Here is an 11943-nt window from a genome sequence, read left to right as displayed (position 1 = left end):
GAAATTCACTCATTTAATCAATATTTAAGCTTACTAAGGTGTTAAACAATCGTGCAAAAACATGCTTATCAACATTTGTGCAATATCAAACATCTATAAAGACACCAATGATTGAATAAATTATGGGCCATTTTTAGAGTACTGATGTTTGTTGGTACACACCAACTTGTATATCATAACCGTGTATGATTATGTACAATTGTGCATGGTCGTGCGCAGCTCGTGCACTAGTTGTGACCCTATTGTGCACAAATCCCACCACAATTTATCATTTTAACTTGACTTCTCTTCTTTGTTTTTATCACAAATGCCACTTGTGCAAGATAATGATTTGTATTCCACAAAATCAGCGTATACAATTTGAAATTCTCTTATATATTGTGTAATGATTTAAAGTCCACTTATCATATTAGATAATTATACGAAGCCCGCATAAATTTATGAACCTATAACATCACTCTTAGATTAATTTCCGTTACCTACATTTTCATTTTGTTTTACCCTAAACTCACTCAACCAAGAATGAGCTCCAAAAGTTCCAAATTCTATAGTTCTCACTTTATTGAAATATCAGTCCATTTCCTCCTAAATATGCACATATAGATATGTAAATACATATAATACATGACCCAGACATTGTGAATCGCGCTTTCTATCACAACAACTCACATGTTTATTGAAATAAATTAAGAATCGTCTTAAAAAAAAGACGATTAGTTATATAGTTATAAATCCATTATTCACGAGCCTTGCCAAATCAATATAAGTAATCGACAATCTCCAAAAGAAGATCTTCAATTTAAGGATCTAGCTTTCCATATAAATACAATCATAATATTAAAATAACATTAGAATGTAGAAAAAGAAAACATACTAAATGCCTTAAATATTACTTTTATAGAAGTCCGATCATTTTTGGAAGAAGTTTATTTCTTCAATGGTAAAATATTCAGGAGAAGGAATGCTTGAATTTTTGCAACGATGCTATCGCACAATTAAGAAGAAAGAAATTGCCATAATCTATGTGTTCAAAATAATAATGATAATTTATGTTTGTCTGACAAAATTGTACATTCCATGCTTATTTGTTGTGTAGTCACAGTTCAGTGTGTATAAATTTGCACTCCCTATTTCTGAGGCAGTAAAGCTTGTCCACTGTTCTTAGTTCACTCGCTTAACCTGAAAAGTGCTCTCTTTTTCCTGCCTCAAGTCTTGTGTCTCTCTCGATCAGTTTGATGCATTTTTCCATTGTCGTTTAGCTGTATCCAACAATTTATACTAGCTGAAGATGTATTCAATGATTTGAAGATTAATGAAAAAATAAAGTCATGATATACTAATTGCATGTTCTACATATGATAAACTTTTCTATGGTAGCACCAAGTCTTATTCGTTACTACTTGTCTGAGTTGTCTCGTGTGCAAGAAAATGACACTTCATAGAATACGTGTCATTTCAAAATGATACAAACTTCTGTAAACTTCTTCTCGTTCAAGTTTTGCTTACAATCTTCTAGACAGCTTCAAATCCATTCCCTTGTAAAGCTTGGATTGTCTGTTTCATTGACTACCCAGTCATCATATTTCACTGCTCCTCGAACCCCAACAAAACCACTAATTACCGCTAGAATCAACAACCACGATACAGCAAAGAAACCACTAATATCAACATCATATCATTTTTTTTCCGCAAAATCAAAAAGCACAAAGACACCATTAGAAAGTTGAACAAATTACAGGCCATTTTGCAGAGTACTGGTGTTAAGTGGTGTGCGTTGGTGCAAAACATTATGTGCCATATCCGGTGCGGCTTTATACCATTATTAGCATTATAGTGTGAGGCTCGTGAACTCGATTATCTACATGTGCATATATAGATTTATGCATAAATCAATGTACAAATTAGGGTTTTTTTTTTTTTTTTTTTTTTGAATGATGATTTTCAGTTACCGTAATGAAGATGGTGAGCTATAGTTGGATTTTGACGAGGATGTCCAATTTGATAATGACAAGCGTCGGCACGATCTCCTGGAGGATGGAAATGATGATGGCTAGTACAATAAAAATGAGCGTGAGCAATCATAAAATCCCGAAAGCGATTGATCAAAATATCCTCTTCAACCCCAGGGAAGGACTCTGGTTTCTCAGATTTCGGTATTGAGGATGATGAGGGTGGGTTCGATAGGGTTTAGTTGGTGAGGAAGATGATGTTGAGGGAATTGTGAGGGATGATTACTCAGACTGTGGTGGTAAGAGGAAGAGGAAGAAAGAGGATAAGTGAGGAAAAGAAGTGGAAGGGGAAAAGAAATTTAAGTAGAGGAAGAGTGGAAGGACACCGAGGATTACGAGGCTGATCCTGAGGTGAAGAAGATGTGGGAAACGATTGAAGGCGATGATTCCGAGGTTTGTGTCCTTCTGTTAAACTAATATCAAGTTCGGAAATGTTGTTTGTACAGTTCGAGCTTCCAAGGTTTGTGTCCTTCTGTTAAATTAATATCAAGTTCAGAAATGCTGTTTGTACAGCTCGAGCTGTACAGCTCAGGCTACAGCCCCCTCACAAGTGGGGGGGCCAGTAAATTTTTTATTACACGTGGGCCCCCCGAACTGTGAAAGGGCTGTACACGGTGCTATGCACCGTGTTATGTGCACAGCACTGCCCTATCAACTTGACTTTTGCAAGTTTATTATTAGATTTTTATAGGTGCTTTTAGATGGGTTAATTCGGAAGAAATTGCTAAGATTATGCAAACCTTAACTGGATTTTTCGATGGTTGAAATTTACTATTTCTCTGTCAAATCTATAAAATTGTTGGTTATTTTATGCTTGTCAATTACTCTTCCGATGACTTAGTCTTAGGAAGTTTTTTTGTTGGTGGATTTTTCGTTTTACGATTTTTTGTTAAGTTATGTGAATTTACTGATCCGAATTTGGATATCATCGATACAGTTAAAAATTTATGGGGTTTATGTTAACTTCGTATGTTTTCTCATTTAATATGAACTCAAAAAGTGGGTTTTGATTTTTGTAAGCAACAATTTGAAATCTTTTATAGGCTTATTGAAGTAGAATACAAATTTGGGACGATGTGAGCGTGTTTAAGTGGATGTGCATTTTGTTGCGTACGAATATGTGTGGACCAATTTTGTTAATGGAATTTTGGTTTTATGATTTTTTTATTAAGAAAGGGGAAAAAGAAATTTAAGTCGAGGAAGAGTGGAGGGACATGGAGGGATTATGAGGCTTATCCTGAGGTTAAGGAGATGTGGGAAAAGATAGCAAGCAGTGATTCCGAGGTTCGTGTCCTATTAATGAAATATCAATTTTTTTGATGATGCATTGTCTTCTGTTAGGTCGTTATCAGATTTTCATAGGTGCATTTAGATGGGTTAATTCGAAAAACTTTGCCAGGATTATATGAACGTTGACTGGATTTTTCAATGGTCAAAATCTATTAAGAGTAGTTTCTTGGTTAAGAAGTCGTCTACTTGATATTTCACCGAAACTAAGTGCTTCAAGAATTTTGAATCTTTGTTTCTCTCGAATAAGATCACTTTGTTTAGCTGATCCTCCAATAATATTCACCAATTTGTGTATTGAAGTGAAGAAAGCTTCAATTTTTGGATTTTTTGTGCCACGGCTACAAGTTCTAGTTGAAGTTGATGAGCAAAACAATGAATGGAGTAAGCACTTGTGTTTTTTTTCTTTTCTCCAAAATAAGTGATTTGAGATTATTATACTCACCTCGCATATTACTCGCTCCATCATATCCTTAACCTTTCAAATTAGATATACTTAAGTTATGCGTGGAGAAAAATTGATCAATTGCAGCCTTAAGTGCAATAGTTGTGGTACTTAAAACATGTGTGATACCAATAAAATGTTTCAATACATGCCCATTTTTCACATAACGAATGACAACTAGTTTTTTTCTTTTATTGAAATGTATCGAGATTCATCAACTATAATCCAAAACAAGCTATCCCCTATATCTTTTATAATCACATTAAGAGTTGCAAAAAAGAGATAGCACTCACAATATCTTTCTGAACTTGTGGTGATGTCAATTTGTGATTTTTAGGTGCATTCATCAAAGCAACAGCCTTAATCTCAGCATTATGATCACACAACCAATGTAATAGTTCAAAAAAGTTCCCCCGATTGTTTGAATCTTTAGATTCATCATATCCACGAAAGGCCATCCCTTGTCGTGGAAGAAACCGAACACAATCAATTGATGCATTCAAACGAATTTGATACTATTCAAGCTTGATGTGATTGCTTAAAGAAACACGATTGAATGCTTTGTCCTTGATTCTTGAATGATTCATATTGGATCCAAGCTTGATTGTGTGCACTACTTGGTGCCCCGTGTTTTCTAATAATTTTCTTTCTTTTCCAATTTGAGAATCCACCATTAACAAATAAACCACCACTTAAGCTAAAAAGATAGTAGTATAAGCAAAATACATCTTTTGCTATACTATATTCCAACCAACTAGGATACTCGTTATACCATGAAAAACAAAATCACCTATCTTTATTACCATTCTTTTGGGTGGAAATTCATGATTGCGAGGCTAATATGAACCCCTTTGGACATATGCTCTTCGAATTGCATCTTAAACAACAGCATCATAATTTTGTATTGGAACCCTCAATCCAGAATCCAAAGGAAGTTGTGCAACATAAATTCAAGCCTTTCATTCCCAACATCCTTGATATTTGTTTCAATTGGGACATCTCCAAGATTAGTTCCACCCATTTCATCACCAAGTTCGTCATCCTTTTTATCTCCAATATCATTTCCATCCTTTTTATCTCCAGCATTTCTTTCATTAACATTTTGCTCATCCCAAGGAAACGCAAATTTACGTTTAAAGTACTTTTCCATTATTGATACAAACATACAATGAAAAGAATCAATTCAAGTGAAAAAGGAATCATTCTATCAATAGTGATTTAAGTTACTAAGTTTAACGGTCTCATAAATTACAATCTCATTAATAATTTCGCATCTATTTTGAATTGTTGATGCAGTCCCCAACTAAATCTCACGAATCACAATTCAAAAACACAAATCACAAATTAATTATCCATCAACAAATTTACAATTTACAAATCACATATTCACAAATCACAAAGCTAAAATCATAAATTAACCGGAGCCACTGGACGGGAATTAAAATCCAAACGTTATACTAACCTTAACGCTCTGGTGGACGACGATGGAGGACCCGAAAAGCCAAGAAAATCTGTGCAAGCAGAAACAGATTTCTTGAACAACTCAAAGAATAAATGGGCTTCCCATTTAATTCTTTTTTCACCAAAATAATGCTTGTAAGTAATTTTTTGTTTTGGAAACAGAATTTCTTGAAATGGGCATGTGTAAGAAAATCTCAACATATAGACCTTCCCCTCCATAACCACCTAAGAACATAAACCAAAATCTTAAAAACAAGGAGAAATGTATGGGAACTAAAGTAATGGGAAAGTAAGTAGAACCATAATTTCTCTCTCATCTCTTTCTTTCCTAGTACAAAAACCTTAGCTTTGAAGAATGAGAATATTGTAATGAAGAAGTTTCACAGAAAAAAGGGTTACAATTACATGATTAAGAAATTGAAATATTGAATCCCAAATTCCATATATAAAATTGCAGCACATAAGAGGAATAATCTCCTTACAATTCTGATTGTATTGTTGTCTTTAGCCATTTGTGGTGGTAGAATCGCCGATGAAGGAATTCGAGTGGTCAGCATGGGTGGATTAAATGGATGGGTTTTGCTTCAAAGTTTGGAATTGGGAGCTACCGAGCTGAGAGACTGGATTGAATTGGGAGTAGGATGGTTTTTTGCATTGAATTTCAATTTGGTAGTGGAATCTAGGGATTGGAATTTGGGATGGTTTGGAGTCTTTGAATTGGAAAGTGGAAGGGTTTTTTATTACTCCATTTTTATCATTTTTATCAAAACGCTACTAACCTTAACGCTCTGGCGGACAATGATGGAGGACTGGAAAAACCAAGAAAATCTGTGCAAATAGAAACAGCTTTCTTGAACAACTCAAAGAACAAATGGGCTTCCATTTTTCCTTCTTTTCTCACCAAAATAATGCTAGTAAGGTTATTTTTTATTTTGAAACTGAATTTCTTGAAATGGGCATGTGTAAGAAACTCTCAACATATAGACCTTCCACTCCATAACCATCTAAGAACTTAAACAAAAATCTTAAAAACAAAAAGAAATGTGTGGGAACTAAAGTAAGGGGAAGGTAAGTAGAACCTTTAATTTCTCTCTCCTCTCTTCCTTTCCTAGTACAAGAACCTTAGCTTTCAAGAATGAAAATACTGTAATGAAGAAGCTAAACACAAAAACTGGTTACAATTACATGAATAAGAAATTGAAATATTGAATCCCAAATTCCATATATAAAATTGCAGCATATAACAGGAATAATTTCTTTACAAATGGCTAGGTTTTGCTTCAAAGTTTGGAATTGAAAGCCATCGAGCCGGGAGACGGGATTGAATTGGGAGCGGGTCGGTTTCTTACATTGAATTTCAATTTGGCAGTGGAATCTGGGGATTGGAATTTGTGACGGCTTGGAGTCTCTGAATTGGAAAGCGAAAGGGTTTTTTTTTATTATTATTCCATTTTTATCATTTTCTATCTTATAAAAAAACTTCCTTTTTAATTGGTGGGTCATGTGACCCATCAGGACCAATTGGCAAGTCCGCCAATAAAGAGAAGTGGGAAATGATTGCAGGTGGAGATTTCTAGCTTTGTGTCCTCTTGCTAATCTAATATCAGTTTTTTTTGTTGCTGCATTGTCTTTTGTGAGTTTATTATCAAATTTTTACATGTGCATTTAGATGGGTTAATTCGAAAAACTTTGCTAGGATTATGAAAACTTTGACTGGATTTTTCGATGGTTAAAATCTAAAATTTTTCTGTCAAATCTATAAATTTGCTGGTTGTTTTATGATAAGTGTGTTTTGTGCACTTATCTAGGCTATATTACTAATGTTTTATATCATCAAAATGTTCGTATTGTACTTAATTTAGTTTAATTTCCTTTTGTTTCAGTACTAGACTGTTTTCTAAGCAATTGAAAAGAAAGAAGGATCAATTGACCATTGGAAGGAAGTTTGGGGACTAATATGCATTTAAATAAAAGCTAAATGACCAAAATTGAAGTGATTTAAACTGGAGGATCAAGATCAAGGAAAGAATGAAGAAGAGGACTAAATTGCAACAATTCAATAGTTGATTCAGACCATAAAATGAAGATTGAAGGCATTACGGGTTCAATTGGATGCTATTAGAAGTTAAAGGTCCGAAATTGCAAGAGAAAAGGACATAAAAAATCAAGAATAAAATCTAAGGACCAAAATACAAAGGTTGAAAGTTGGTATAATAGGGTGATTGTCTAGTTATAAACGGTAGGCAGTCGCTAGGCTTGAATTTTCAAGAATAGAGGCTAAAACACATAATTGGGCGAGTGCCTGGAATGGTCGCCTAGGCAAAGGCGCAACCAGAATGCTATTTTCATTCAGAATTCAATTCCAACAATGAAACTTTCTTTTAGGCCATTGTTTGCATAAATCTTAGAGAATTTTAGGAGTTATTGGAGTGTAGGACTCAAAATTAGGGTGGAGAATTGACTGCAAAAAGAGGCAAAGAACACATCAAGATCGAATCCAAGAATTTAAAGATTGAATTTAAGAGTTTTCGGGTAATGAACAACTTTTATATCTTTGTTTTCTTCTTCACAACATGTCGGGCTCAATGAATCTAGTGCTAGGATTACGATGAATCTTGTATCATGAAGTTTTAATTCTTCATTTTATTTCTTTTGACATTCAAATACGTTTTCAATTACTGAGTGATTTTCATGGAATTATATTCTTTACAATTATATGCACAATGATTATATAATTATTGTGGCTTATTTTACATTCGAAAGATAGAAAGTAAGTTAGCCATAGTGTTAATCGTCGTAGAGTCTGATAGAGAATAGAAATATATTGTTATGCTTTACGTGATCTTTAAGGATTCATAAATTTTTAATGCATTTCTTGTATGTTTGCATCCGTCATAGAAATATAGTCGGGTCACATGTGAGAATATTTTTAATTCTATTCGAGATAGATTGTTAAACAATTTAGAAATATTTATTTTCATAATTGAATCATGTTGTTAAATTGTAATGTTAGGGTTAAAAGAAATTAATACAAGGGGTTTCGAAATCGTAGTTCATTTTCCATCATTATATATTCATTAAATTTATATTAATCACATCTTTACATTGATTTTAATTAATTAGGTTTTTCATTTGTAATTAGATTATTAAATCACTAGTTATAGAAAAATTCACAAATCTCTATTGTTTTGGTAAAAGCTAAGTTATTTTGAACTTGAATTAGTACGATCTCTTTGGGTACGTCCTTGGAGTACTCAAAATCCATTTTACTATTTGTTAACGAACCGTGCATTTGCATTATTTAAAATGAACAATAAATTTTGTAACAAGTTTTTGACATCGTTTCCGAAGATTGTATTCGAGTTTACATTTATGAACCTTGTCACTAATTCCAACATATTTTTCTCTTTTATTTAATTTCTTTATTTGAATTTTTTTAGTGCTTCTATTTTCTGTTTCAGGTTATTTATGCAAAGTTTGATGAACGGTGAATCGATCCCAGCTGATTCGAAAATTGAATGCACATTTTGCTGTAGGCAAAGAAAAGTAAGAGAAGCACAACAACAAGAGATGATTAATGCACAAAATATTTTGATTATTCAGGTGAATGAAGGGGCAGTGGTGAATGAAGCGAATATACTAGTTGGGGACTTTGTGGCTCTACAAATTATTCAAAACCAATTTAGAATCGTTTATCCTTCTTTTGGGCAGCGAAACATTCAGCTGAGTATCAATCTCATCCATTTGTTTTAGAATGGGCATTAATTTTATGGTAGAGTTGATGAGAATCCACACATACATGTCTCTCGAGTTTTGGAGATGTGTTAACACTTCAAATATCAAGGAGTTTTGGATGACGCTATCAGATTGAGATTATTTCCACATACTCTACATGATAGAGTGCTTGAATGGTTGGACTTACAGCCTATTGCCAGTATCACCACTCAAAATAACTAGGCTAAAAAAAAATTTGTAACAAATTCTTCTTGATGAAGATAGCAAAGTTGAAGCATGACATATCTATATTTTGGCAAGGAGAAACCGAATCATTTGATATAGTTTGGAATAAATTCAAGAACATACTTTGAAAGTGTCCACATCACGACATCAGTAAAGGACTCCATGTCCAGTACTTTTATTCAAGTCTACTTCCATCTTACAAAAACATGGTAAACTCATCATCCAATGGCTCATTGTCCATGAAGACAATCAATGAAGCCTTGAAGTTGGTTGAGAGAGTGGCTACTAACACAGCTATGTGGGCCTTAGAGTAGGTTGTTTAAAAGAAGGCAATATGAGTGTATGAGATGGATACTTATATGGCATTTGTTTGCAAAAATTGACTCGTTAGCTCATAAAAGTTGAGTGCATATCACAATCAGCCAATGCAAAACAAGCCAATTAATCATATTGTGAAGAATGCGAGGCATATCATATTACAACAAACTGTCCAATTCTTGGACAATATATTGAACATGTCAAGGAGGTCAGTGCCCACAAATTAACAGTTACGCTAACACTTACAACCCTGATTGGAGGAAGTATCTAAATTTTTCTTGAAGTAATCAAAATTCCAATGTACCACAAGGTTAATAGTATTAGCAACCTGAGAAGAGAATTCCTTTGGAAGCGATGTTTACCAAATTTATGGAAAAGATAGTGCACTACATGGAAGTAAACAATCAATTCAAGAGAAGGACTAAGATAACTTTTAAAGTGCTGCAATCAAGAACCTAAAAACTCTAATAGGACAAATAGCACTTGGTATATCAAATAGAGTACCAGGTACCATGCTAAGCAATACCGAGACTAATCTCAAAGAGCTGGTAATGGCCATAAGTGTTTCAAAGAATGAAGCAATTGAGGATCCGCTGTAAAAGCACAAAAAAGAAGTTTGAAGAGCAGTTTGCAAAATTTTTGAATACGTTCAGAAAGCTTCATATCAATATCTCCTTACTTGAGACCATATCTCAAGTATCAATCTATGTAAAGTTCCTGAAGGAGATTTTATCGAAGAAAAGAAAACTTAATGAATTTGAGACCATTGCACTAAATAAGGAGTGTCATGCTATCTTGCAACACAAACTACTTCCTAAACTAAATTATTCAGAGAGTCTTAAAATACATTGGTCAATAGGAAATAATAATACTTTTAATGTTTTGTGTGATTGAGGAGCAAGTATAAATCTAATAGCTTTTTCTGTCTACAGAAAATTAGGTTTAGAAGAGCTAAAGGATATTATAATCTCTCTTCAATTGGTAGATCAACCAATCGTATATCCTTAAGGAGGGGTTAAGAAAGTGCTCATTAAAGTGGACAAGTTCATATTTCTATTGAACTTATTCGTCTTAATAGAGAAAAATAATGGGTTGCATTATTGATCTTAGGTCGATCATTCTATCTACGAGTTGGGCTATTATAGAGTTTGAAGCTAGCGAGCTACCGTGAGTGTAGATGATGAGTAAGAAAAGTTTCAGATTTATGTCACTATCAAAAAGGCATCCCATAATGAGAAAAGCTAAAAAGTTAAAGAGGAAGAAGTAAAGGATTATAAAAAGTGCCCACATAGGAAGGGAATATGTAGAATACTTGGAAACCTCATGGATGAATAAAGAGCTTTTCAAGTTTGGAAAATTGAGAAGAGGGTTGGAACATTAAACATAGTGTGAATTGTTTTGTCAGTGTAGTCTGCTTTTGAACTACCATGAGTAATTATCCAAAAGTCAAGCTCTAGACTATAAACCGAGCACTTAATGGAGGCAACCAATTTTTCTATCCCTTTGAACTTATTTTAATTAACTATTTCATTATACGTAGTTTTAAGGATTTCATTAGTATTTTAGGACCATAAGTAGGAGCTCATGCATTTAAATGGTTTTTTGCATTAGTAACTTAGGATGTTCGCTTATTGAGTTTATTTTACTTAGGCTCATCGTTAAGATCTTAGCAATATATTGAACTTACATTGTGTTATATGCATTCTTAAGGTTACACCTAGATTTCAATCTCTAAACCAATTTGAAAACCTTATCTTTTTCTAACTATAGGATTTTAGCATGGGATGCACACTCTGTTAAATAGTATTCTTCTTGGTGGCGATTGTCATGAAGTCTACTAGCTGGACCAATCTGATTCTTCTACTATCTGCATCTGCCCTAGGAAAGTTTTTGATCATTACTCCTTTATTTTGATTATTTATGCTTTTACATTGAGGATAATGTATATTTTTGTTTGGGTGAGAGTGAGCTTAAGATACTTAGAATATATATTTATTTTTTAACTGCGGATTGGGTTTGTATAACTTTTTAATTAAAATTGATTTTTTTTATAAAAAACCCTAAAAATATTGTCCAGATTAGCATTGAATGGCATGTCGCCTATGATGATATTTATATATTTGAATTGAGTACAACTTTAACTAAAACTAGACAACATCATATATTGTGCTTTTACTTGAGTATTTATCCATGTTAGACTTGACTTTTTGAGCACATAGTCATTATTGACTTATTCTTATGTTGGGACACGATTTGATTTTGTGGGTTTAATTGTTGATATTGTTGACCTATGTTTGAATAGAATTCTCACACCCTTAACATAGTAACCCAACTGCTAGAATTCCCAAATCACTAATATAGAAACTAAACTGCTAAAAAGCAGATTGGGAATAGAAATGTTAATGCTTGTGTTTATAGAAGTTTGATAGTTTGGAGTTCTCGAATCCCAATGTTGGTTGAAGG

The 11943-nt window shown here is 33.4% G+C and overlaps 1 long non-coding RNA gene across 1 annotated transcript; it reads right to left on the bottom strand.

Annotated features, from left to right (window-relative positions):
* Positions 1-1025: 1025 nt before the first annotated feature.
* On the bottom strand, positions 1026-2401 carry LOC111396491. Its single transcript, XR_002703014.1, has 2 exons — positions 1950-2401; positions 1026-1259 (listed from the first exon to the last, which is right to left on the bottom strand). It is a non-coding gene; the product is annotated as an uncharacterized LOC111396491 (long non-coding RNA).
* Between the last annotated feature and the right edge of the window lie 9542 nt (positions 2402-11943).

This window comes from Olea europaea, chromosome 6 (assembly GCF_002742605.1).
Source record: "Olea europaea var. sylvestris chromosome 6, O_europaea_v1, whole genome shotgun sequence".
In the NCBI taxonomy this organism is placed as follows: domain Eukaryota; kingdom Viridiplantae; phylum Streptophyta; class Magnoliopsida; order Lamiales; family Oleaceae; genus Olea; species Olea europaea.
Note: the sequence above shows the minus strand (reverse complement) of the source record. Positions and strands in the feature narration are given on the sequence as shown.